Raw genomic sequence first — 11,542 nt, forward strand, 5'->3', positions numbered from 1 at the left:
CGAAACAGGGCAGCTACAATTAAAATTAAATTTGGTTTCACAGAAACTCAGCAAATTGTATTAAGTATGGCGCGGTGGCTCTTGTGGATTACACAATATGCCGAAAAACCCCACGTGGTCTTGGAGGCGATTCTTTGATTCTTTCGGCAGCCAGAAAGTGTGTTGAGAGGCCTCTATGGTGGGTACCATGAGCGTAAATTATTGGCCAGCATCCAGCAGGACGGCGTGGCTTTTTCTCCTTAATTAATGCCATACCGACCATTATTATGTATGCAAGTTATAATATGGCCCTGGCGTGGTGGCTAATTTGTTAAGGTCCTCGATTGCTAAACTCAAGGATGCGGGGATCGAATCCCGGACACAAAATTCGCGTTTTTATATAGGCGAAAAGCAAGGTGCTCGTGTATTGTGCGATGTCAGTGCACGTTCAACAACGCCGGAATGCCTACTCTACCGCGTCTCTCACAGCTTGAGTGACTTTGAAGCTTAGCACCCTGTAATCCAAACCAAACTAATAATGGCGCAAGGAATAGGTTGAGCATCATGAGGATGTCTTAGGTGCTAGAAATCTGCGTTGAAAAAATCGCCAGAGACATTTAAGACAGCTGGGCCAGAATTTGCAGGCGTTACAACCATTAGTCATGACTATGCGTTATATATATACATGCTACAACTTTACATTGCGTTATTAGTAAAGTGCTCTCATCAATGCTGCGTTGCAAAATGTATAAGAGTAATGAGTGCTCAGGACGTTAAGGTTCATCATTCGCGGCTATACATGTTATCCAAGAGATGCTGTGCCACCGTAAACTGGCTGCAGTGACGTCATTCCGATTTTGTGCCACTCGAATTTGTTCTACAGGCGCCGGAAACCGTTGTACGGACAAATTCACGTAATAGACGCTGTCAGGCCAACAATCAGCGCCTGCCAACTGCGCCTTGCCAGGCTCATGCTGGTGAGGGGAACCGCGATGTATTCTGCACGAAGAGGTGGCAGTGACATTGATAGCTCCGCTTTAAAGATGCGCTGAGAATGTTCTTGCGAGGCCTAGGCGTAACGTATTTGTCTCGGGATCCAAGGGTTCTGTTGGACGAACCACGCAGTGTCAGAAAGGAGAGAAAAGAGCACAGAACATATGTTTAGCTGGGTCGTTTTCGGGTGAAATCAAATGTTACGCCATTTTTGCACGCCGAAAATGGTGCGAATACGTCGGGTCAAGCCCGATTTTTCTCCGTTTTTAAGTACAACTGTATCCACGGAACTACTCCGTGCGATTTTGTCCTAGTCTGCGCGCGGGCTAAAGGCGGGCGACAGACAGAGTACATGTCCTGCATGGCCTACATTCTACATGACTGCCGACCTCAGTTTATTTACGTGACAGACGGCACAGAGTCGCTTCGAGATGAGTTTAACTGCTAGTAGCAGCTTTGGGATTGGGAGAAGCTTCTCTCAGCTGAGATACCTGTGCATGCAATGAGCATGTATATTAACAAGGACTTGTGGAAAAGTTGATCACCAGCTTGTTTGATAAAATGTTTAATGTCTCAATACTGGTCCAGGCTCTTCGCTGCGAGAAATTATCATTAGCAAACATCTTCTTGAGAACTTCAATTTTTCTTCCGCTCATATTTTGCGCAAATTCTAGTCTTTCCGTCACTGTTCTATAGGTAATATGAGCCAACCGAGCTACGACACATTTAATCCTTTCTTGGGCCTTCACACATTAAAGAAGCTTATTAAAAGTAAATTGTCATCACCGTTCAGCCGCAGGCCGTACATACAAGTCCTATATTACTAATTTATGCAACAGGAATTACGTTTGTTTTGAGACCAGCAAATAAAACCGTACATGAGGAATTGGAATATACTGTGGTATATTTCTGACAAATTCGAGGCGTAGTAAAACACGTGCTGAACTTGATTGCATCTTCTAATAGCTAGGACCACGATTTCTCGTCTTGAAGGAATACGCAGAAAAGAAGGGAAAAATGCACTTGCGCAAGACAAGCAAAATAATGCAACCACTTCCGGTGCCAGATGATGCTTCAGGAGAAGGATAACAACGAAGGCAACTTCCCGCCGGATTGGTTTCCATTGCTTATGGTTGTCTTTTTGCCACCACTGTTTTTAGTTGAATAAGTTTGTTGATTGTTGTGTTTGCGTTTAGTTGTTTTTATTATATTCATTTCGGCTGCAGCCCATCCACCGGCTTGCTGCTCTATAAATGACTTTGCATAGCTATTTCCTGTGCATAGACGTATTTATGAAATGCCACTCTGAAAAACCAAATACCCTCTACTTGGCTAAGTGGCTAAAATGCTCACGTTTCGCTAAGTAGACCAGTGGTTTGAATCCTCACTGGTTGCTGTTTCCTTTTTTTTTTTTCTCTTTTCGAATTTGGCGCCTTTAAAATATAGCCGTGCTATTTAAGAACTCTGAGCGCTTCTTTTTTTTTCAGTCTCATTTCGCTTCCCACAACTAAGGCTGCCACCACTCTGCAAGACATCCCCAGCTCTACTTGGTTTCATGCTGGCCCAACCTGTAAAATGAACTATGTTTAGTACTCTATAAATCCTGACGCTGTGGATTTGTGGTAAAGACGTTCGGCTTTTGCACCCAAGGATGCGGTTTTAATCTATCTGCGCGCGCATGTATATTAAGATGTCAGATAATTTTCAGAACCCCTGCTATTCGAAAGTACACGACCGCAAATACAAGTTGATTTGGGCCCTTCACCCCGGCGACCGGCAAAGAGAAGTCGATGTGGGACGTTTGATCCCAAAAACCAAGCCAACCAAATTTATTGGCTAAATCACTCGCGAAGTAACTAACTCATTCATACCTTCATCCCTCGGCCTCGGCGGCAGCTTTTCGATGGAGGCGAAAAGCAAGGCGCCCGTGTGCTGTGCGATATCAATGCACGTTAAAGAACCCCAGTTGGTCGAAATTACCGGAGTCCTCCACTACGGCGTCTCTCATAGCCTGAGTTGCTTTGGGACGTTAAACCCCACAAACCAAACCAACCAACCATACTTTCATCCCAACATTCATTCGTTCAATGATAACTGCTTAGGTGTCATCTGTATCGCATGCCGTACCCACCCGTTTTCTCTGTGCTATATTTGGCATCAGCGAAGGGACAAATCACGTGTTCTGGACTAAAATGAGCTGCCGAAATCAGGAACATTTGTCCCCTGAACTCTTGCCGAGAACTGCTGCGCTTACGAGCCAAAACCAAAACAAGCGTCTGCATTCTTTGTGGTAACTTCGATCTCGTTTCGGTCCCAATTACCGCACAGCGAACCACAGCCACCATCGTCAACCCACTCCTACTCCTTGCAGAACAAGGGGCTATCTCCCACTGGTTTCAAGGTAGCCCTCTTCTCATCCAGTTGCAGCCACATTTCCTGACCCCAGTGAACTCCTCAGTAGCACCCTCGCCTCCCCTTCTCTCTTCCACAGCTTGGAACAAATAGGGTATTAAGCTTAACATGCTGTGGACTGCAGACCCTTTCATTACCGGGTCTGTCTCCATCTCCCGGGTACTGTACACGCCTTCTTGCAGCAAGAAAAGACAGCGAAAACGGCAAGCAGCAAACCTTTACTTGGATTCAGTACATTAAGGCTTGGTATAGCATCCATACACGCTCGGCTTTGCGAAATCCATATTGGAGGGCAAGCTAAGCGATAAGAGAGTGGTTAACCAACCTAGAATGTGAATGCTTCAGGGTTGTCGTTGCAGAAACGTGGAACTAGGACACAGAAAGAAACGAACAGACATACGTAGACGAGGCTGCTTCGTCCACGCATGTTTCTTCGAAGTTTTTTTTTATGTGTGTGTCCTTGATCCGCCATTTTTACTATTACTAGTCTCAAGCGAAGCGATCAGTTGGATCAATAAACTAAGCCTTATATTATGTAAGGAAGAATGAAAAATACTCGAGACGCCCTCCTGAAAACTAATAATTAGCATAACAAACGTGGTAGTGATAGGTGAAAAAATTGGGTGACGCTTACGCCACGCCTGTAATACTAGAAAGCCTTGGCGTTATAGCCGTGTGTCGGCGACAGTGTTGAGAGCTCAGCATCGCCTAAAGATAAAGATAAACACAGCGTCGCTTGCCCTATGATTAGCATTCTCTTTTTATTTCGCATAGCTATCAATTCTTGGTTGGCTTGCTCATATCTGCTCAATGTACACATCAGTACGTGTCTCTAAGAAGATTCTCTACATAAAGCACCATACGGCATTAATACGTACGCCTGCCTTCAGGGCGTTCCGTATTTATCTGTCCGGGTAGTAAAACATTAAATATTAAACGACCACTAACATGAGCATAATATGTGATTGATCTCATGTGGACCATAACTTCTAATCTTAGCAACTTCCATATTCTGCCGACGTATGCTTAAGGCAAGGAATACCTACGTAGGGTCCGTTGGTATTTCAGCATTCTCGACCGACGCGGTACAACGCCGTATTCCTTTCTGCCAATGATGGCTAGGTAAATATAGGGTTTCAAAGAGTCGGCGTTATACTTGAGATGCAGCCCGCGGTTATATACTCTATGTTATGCTTCCCTTTTCGGCTCTCGCAACAAAAGGGAGCTTCTGTAGACGGCATAGACCTCACCATTTCGATCAGCACTCCATGCTCCCACGCACTTTCAATTTGTTTATGTACCGACGCTATACTCAAGGATAATGAATGTTTCAAGTCAATAGCTTCCGCATTCGGAGCCGGCAGACCGTCATCGACGAAGCCCTCGACAGATGGAGTGTCTGTCGTGGGCTCACAGCAGCCCACGACCGTATCTGAGATGGGCGAACGACAACCGATCCATAAAATTCAGTTCTGCCGAGCACATGGGACTTGTAAAAAAAAAAACGACAAAAGAAACGCTTTAAAGTCCACATATCATTCCCACTTTCACCTGCAGAAACAAGAAAAGCAAGGCTTTCGCTAAAAAAAAAACTAACAAAAAAAAAAGGAAGCATCCACCTAAAATGAAAGCTAGCAATAAACTAACTGCGCTTGATCGCTTCCTCTTTTTACTGTGCACATTATTTAGAGCTTTGCAGCTGTAAAACAAATAAGCGACGGCTGAGATTAGCATGGTGCCGACACAGGCACGTTTGGCGACCATGATAATGAAGAAGGCTGAAAGGTCCAGAAAATCTAGCGCGGTCGTTGTCGTGGGCGTAGCAAGCAATAAATCACCTCCGTACCTCTGGCAGGTAGCAGTTAGCTGTTGTCATGGCAGGACCCTGATTGATTAGCGTGTGGTTTGACGTCGAAGTTCAACATTTACTCAGAGGTAAATGTAAATGTATGATTTTATAGAAGGTTATAAAAACAGATCCCAAAGTTTGGCTCTGTAGCCCGACCTCTATGTACTAGCACACAAACAAAAAAAATGGCAAAGTGAAGCAGCATTGAATATCAGGTGAACATTGTTATCGATATTTTAAAAATCCAATGTTAATAAGTGCAAACAATAAATAGACTAAAAAGTGAGAAGTGCGAAAAGCGATAAAACCACAGATAAAATGTAGACTAAAAGAGCTTCAAGAAGAAATAATGAACCAGCGGAATTTGCGTCTACACGAAGATAGAGATAGCAGGGTTTCATAATACGAGGAAATGAATTCCGTAGTTCTATTTAAAAATCCCGATGATCTGAGTTTCATACTTATTTCAAAGATTTCGCAGTGCAGAATTATTGTCGGATGCAAATCTACTAGCGTCAGAGTTAATCTGCTCTTGGATGTGTAGGTACTGAAGAAGGTTTAGTTACTTAACAGAAGGGAAGTAAATATGCCAAGGTAAAATTTCCCGAGTTCTGAAATACGATGTTTTTGAGCTGATGGTACAACGCGGTAGTAGAGGAATTCCTATTTTACGCAGTGATTTTACGGGCGGCTTGGTCTGCAAATCTGAACTGTGCAAAGATATGGCTGATATTCCTGACCTCTGAAGGTTATACAATAATTAGGATGCCAATGAATGAAATCATAGTAGTGCCGAATTGCACATGTAGACTAAAATAACATGCCTTTAAAATAAGTCCGATTTCGTACGATGTTTTGGTTCGAAGTTGTTTAATGCGAATATTGGACTTCAATTGAAAATCTAGTTCCACACCAAGAAATTGACAATGCTCCGAGCGATACATGGGGGGAGAGTTGATTGAAAGAAACCTTGGAACAGCTGTATGCTTGGAGCTGAGCACCATGAACTTGGATTTAGTAGAGGTAAGCGGAAGTGCATTTCTAGTGCACCAAATAGAAGGATTAATAAGGTTTAAATAGAGCGTGAATGTGAAGATACCCAAGCATTTTTGTGAAGAGATAAGGTTAGTATCATCTGCATAAAGGATGTAATTGGTGGTAGGAGACAGTTAGGGACATAATTTATATCGATTAGAAGTGAAAGTGGACCTAGAATCGTACATTGCGGGTCATCCATGTGAATGTCCTTTTCGTCAGAAAAGAAACCTGATATACAGAGTGTTTGTTCATGTTTAGATAGAAAACTAAGAAATAGTTTTAAAAAGATCACTATTACAATAACACATTACCTTCCGAATAAGAAATCGCGCTTGGGTGTGACAAATGCCTTACTATAAAATCAAGTAAAACAGTTAAATTTATATATTTCTAATTTGCTTTTCTCGGTTAAGTAAGTGAAAGCAATGTTAATGTTAACAAATAAACCTTGCCGGAATCCATCCTGTTTCAAATGCAGCGTGTTAAATTTTTCCTGATAATTAGACAATCTTAAGTGAAGCAATTTCTCGGTTATCTATATACGAGCTAACGGGATATGCCAATTCGTGCTATAAAGTTGAAATGTTAGGGGCGAGATGAAAACCGAATCCTCCGGGATCACTGTATTCCAAGTGAGACACGCTTCTCTTATAGGAAAGCCAGACACTTCATACGTATTGGTTTTAATGGTAATTTGTTTTCGTTGGGTAGATTTTTTGCATAATATGGAAATTTATGACTGTATACTAATGCGTATCAGAGGGGAACCACCATGTAACGCCAGATCTGTTTAAGAACGGTGGAGATATCAAGTTGTGTAAAAACTGACCACTCTCTACACGCAATGCCTCATGAACTGAAGTGTATCGGAATCTTGGATGAACGCGCATATAGTCTTCATTCAAAAGAAAGAATATCAAGAACTCGAAACATAAACGGATGAGCTTACTGTTCTTTAGATTGTACTTATTTAGGCAAGCATTATTATAATCGGGACAACCTCAGACTTCAATCAATAGTAAACCCAGGTAGGCGTTCGTAAACGCTACTCGATAATTAATCATATAAACATGGTCAAGTGAAGGATATAACCAATCCGTATTATTGCAGCTATAAAGCATCTCACTCAAACTAATCGTAAGCAGTTATGCACGCATAGTGAAACCAGGGCTTAGATGAGCCATATTTGAAAGTATTAGATAGATATCTATAGCTACTTCACTACAACCACGGGACTTCATAAAGAAGTGTTAAAATTCCCATAACAAAATGGTTTATACAAAGGGACACGATATCTAATGTACTATACAGCGCTTATTTACAGAAATATTTCAGAGCCCTAAATTAAGAACAACAGAAGATCATAATTATGCATTACATATCAGTAATCTGTGATACTTTGATAACGCTGCCTTATTCAGTAAATCAGCGGGCAGAAGGCCACGAGTGAATAAAGACCTAGGCAGGCAAAGCAGAAATGTAGGCCTAAGATGAATACGCAGAAAGGTAACGATAAAAAGAATCGGAAGGGAACAGAAGTTAAGGATATATATCGAGGCGCTGGAAGTGGTAATATATTACGTCAACTTGGGAGACGTAGTGACCCTTGATTCATACTACGAGAGTAGAATATGATAGGATGCAGAGCATTTGGCAAATGCTTCCTGGTCATAACTAGTAGCTTAGTAGCTTCCTTCAAAAGGACAATATATAACAGTTTTGGAATAACAGCGCGAAGGACGAGGACGAAGATCAGAAGGACACAAACACAGCGCTGTTACCCGCTGTGTTTGTGTCCTTCTGATCTGTTTGTGTTTCTGTTTGTGTCTGTGATCTGTTCTGTTTGTGTCCTTCTGATAACAGTTGCATGTTACCCGTATTCTCCTACAGACAGAAACGTCGAGGCAAATAAAAGGGTTCTATTTAGATTCAGGAAACGCAGAGAGCTACGGAGCTAGGGAGGTGTACCATTAATATGCAACAAGTGTGCTGAACGGGTCAGGAAGCGATATTGAGTTGCTGTCCTTCTATTCGAAATCAAGAAGTAGGTACGGACAGGACATGTAGTGCGAGCAGAGGATAACAGATAATAGTCTTTAAGAGTAACAAATTGGAATTCATGGGAAGGCAAGCGTAGCGTAAGTGCAACAAGGAGAAACGTTGAAAAATTAAGTTCTAAATGAACTTGAATGTCAAGTCGCTTCGACAGTGAAGCTTCCATAAATTGATGTGGTGTAACCTTTTGTTCTCGTCGGCCTTTCATAATTCCTCGGCATGTCTGGCGTAACAGGTTCAAGATATTGCGTTTCTTTGAATGTCAGCGCCATTTCGTAAGCGTACAATGCCAAAAGGAAAGTTTATTTCGCTTGCCTTTTTTTGATCCCGAAAACCAGTATCCTTCAATATAATGGCGCATGTGTCTCATCGGCAGTAGGTCGTGTTGGGCACCCTCGACATCTTTCCCAAAGAAAGCATTGTAGGGTAGAAACCAGTGCAGGGTAGCAAACCGGTTGCTTTTACTGGTTAACCTCCCTGCCTTTCCTCCTCATCTTCCTCCTGTGACTCTGAAAACAGCGCTGTGGCATTCATCGAAAGCTCTTAACAGTTTTCTGAAAAACTGTGCCCAGTTCAAGTTGCCCGTTTGTGACTGTCGTAGTATTGCAATGTGTTTCATTATATTATCTACACGAGGGTTTAGATAGGAAAAGTACGTCCCATAAGGAACAAAAAATATTGCCTTGTATCAAGTTTAGCTCAGAACGTGTTGAACCAGCAGGTTCCTTGCGTAACACAGGAAATTTCTTCACAATGCTAGGCTAGATATTTGGAAAGAAAGACTACGCTAATATACTGCCGTCAAATTTCCGAGTAACTGCCACGAGGAAAAGGGAGAATAAATCACGTGCCATGAAGAGAGAGAAAGAGAGAAAGAAAGAGAAATAAAAATCACTGAAAAATAAAAGGGAGAAAACAGACATGAAACCTGCTATTGTCACGCCAGACGTGACTTCGTGGGGACTTCACATTTTCTAGAGCGTATATTTTTGAGCTTACGTAGCCTCTTGTGGATTCCGTCAAACAGCTTTCATGGCCGGCGAGCTGCCACGTTCACTTTTTATGACTAGGAATGAGTCAACATTTCAGGGCTGGAGCTTTCGCCTATGACATAAGACACATAGACACTTTGCCTAGAAAAACCCCGTCGGCCAGCTGTCATGAGGACCAAATTTTCTACAGCAGCCTGTCTACAAATAGCGCATTTGTAAGTAGTAAAGGAGGCAAAGTTTGAACTGTTCTCTGTGCAAGGCTTCGACTGAATGGTAAACGCGATCAACACAATCCACAGCCCAGTAAAAAGTAGAATATCAGAAATTATCAGCGCACTAAGGTTGCGTTATCACAGGTTTAAGAATTAAAGACAAATTATTTGTTTTATTATTAATATTTTCACCAAATTATCGGTGCGAAACATACGACCCAATATTAGCGTACAAGATTACGCTCAACCAGAAGGGTTAGTGATATATTTCCGCTCTACTGACGGGGAAGCCGATTGCTGGAGATTAGTTTAGTTCACTTGACATCAAGGCATTCATTCAATCGCTGAATCATTAATTCAAACGCAAATCTTTGCACCTCAGAGAGATAACCTTAATTGCAATAACATTTGATATGTGACACGTCTCTATTGCAACCTGGTTTTCTTCGGCCCGTTCCACCCTCAGACATCACGAGATACAAAGCATCAAAAGCAGCTTGTAGTAAAAAGCAACAGCTGGCACAACAAAAGGACCCTCAGTATACACCGAAGTGTAGTTTCCATGTAACGGACACCCGATGTCACATCGCATTTCTATTTACTCCTTTCTCAGTGCAATAACGCTGAGTGCGATGCACGTGTGTGAAAGAGCAATGCCAGTGCAGACACGTGTCATGGCCCTCGCTCTTTATCCAAGGCTAAAGCTCGAAAACTCTTTCTGCCTGGCTCGAGTGTACTTGTGGGCAGTCTGGCCGATCTCTGGAAAAGTATTGTCAGCGTACGGAACGTGGATCACAGGCGCGATTCCGGTCGGGTTATATTTTTGACTGCAGCCCACTCTGAGAGAATGAGTGATGAAATACGACGAATACACGCAGTCCGATCACTGTCAGCTTTTCATCAGTTATGCCGCATAAATAGCTAGCTTAAGCCTAAATATCTTGAGAAGATAAGGCTTCCATACGAATTGTCACAGCAGAAATCGCTGTTGACACTGTTGGTATCAGTGATTCACCGCTTTTTTCATTACTGAAAATAGGGCTGCTGTACGTAGATGGTAAAAAGAGAGCGATCGGGTTTATCGTTGCCACTTAAGTCTGTGTCATTATATGGCGTGTGTCAGAGTAGCATGCTATTTAGGCTTGAATGACTTTTTCTAATTCCTTTGAAAAGATTGGTAACACCGAAACTGGCCTATAAATTGGTATGCAAAGTTTATCGCCTTTATTATACAAAGCTGTGCCTTCAGCAATTTGCAAAATTCGTGTAAACACTCCTGATTCAGGGCCTAAATTAAGTACATGTGCTAAGATTGGGGCTAAAAAATTAGATGTACTTTAGCTCTATTTAACCCTAGCTGAATTGCGAGAGCAACAGCGGAAGCTTCTTTAGCCTACTACATTATTCCTCTATATCGCCCTGCCAGTGTAAGGTGCTACAATGTTGGGGACAGTTAAGCTTATCCTTTAAGGGTATGACGAGTCCACCATAAAGTCAACTGCCAGTCCACCATAAAGTCACGCTTCAACCAAGCCATATAGACGTGCTTGCGTGCTGAAAAAGTTTTAACCCGCCGTGTCACGCGAAAGTGTGCTTGCACGGTTTATTGTTCATCGTCTTGTTTTGAATGTCCAAGTCGGCAATAAAGAAAAAAAAAAAAGCTTGCGTGTCACAGGGGTAACAAGAATGCAGAGAGTCCTTGCAGGCTGATTCTGATATCACCCTCCCATATGAAAGGAGCGACCCGAGTTGGCAGCTCCTGCCAGTGTATGGTTGGTTTGTGGTTGGTGTAACGTCCCAAAGCGACTCAGGCTATGAGAGACGCCGTAGTGAAGGACTCCGGAAATTTCGACCACCTGAGGGTCTTTAACGTGCACTGACATCGCACAGTACACGGGCGCCTTGCTTTTTTCCTTGCTTTTCGCCTCCTGCCAGTGAAATAGGGGTAACGTGAATAACGTGAGGTAACGCTTGGCGGCCTGATAGCTTGCTTACGGGTGTTTCTACTTTTT

This window comes from Amblyomma maculatum, chromosome 8, assembly GCF_055883805.1.
Source record: "Amblyomma maculatum isolate TAMU_Amacu chromosome 8, ASM5588380v1, whole genome shotgun sequence".
Taxonomy (NCBI): domain Eukaryota; kingdom Metazoa; phylum Arthropoda; class Arachnida; order Ixodida; family Ixodidae; genus Amblyomma; species Amblyomma maculatum.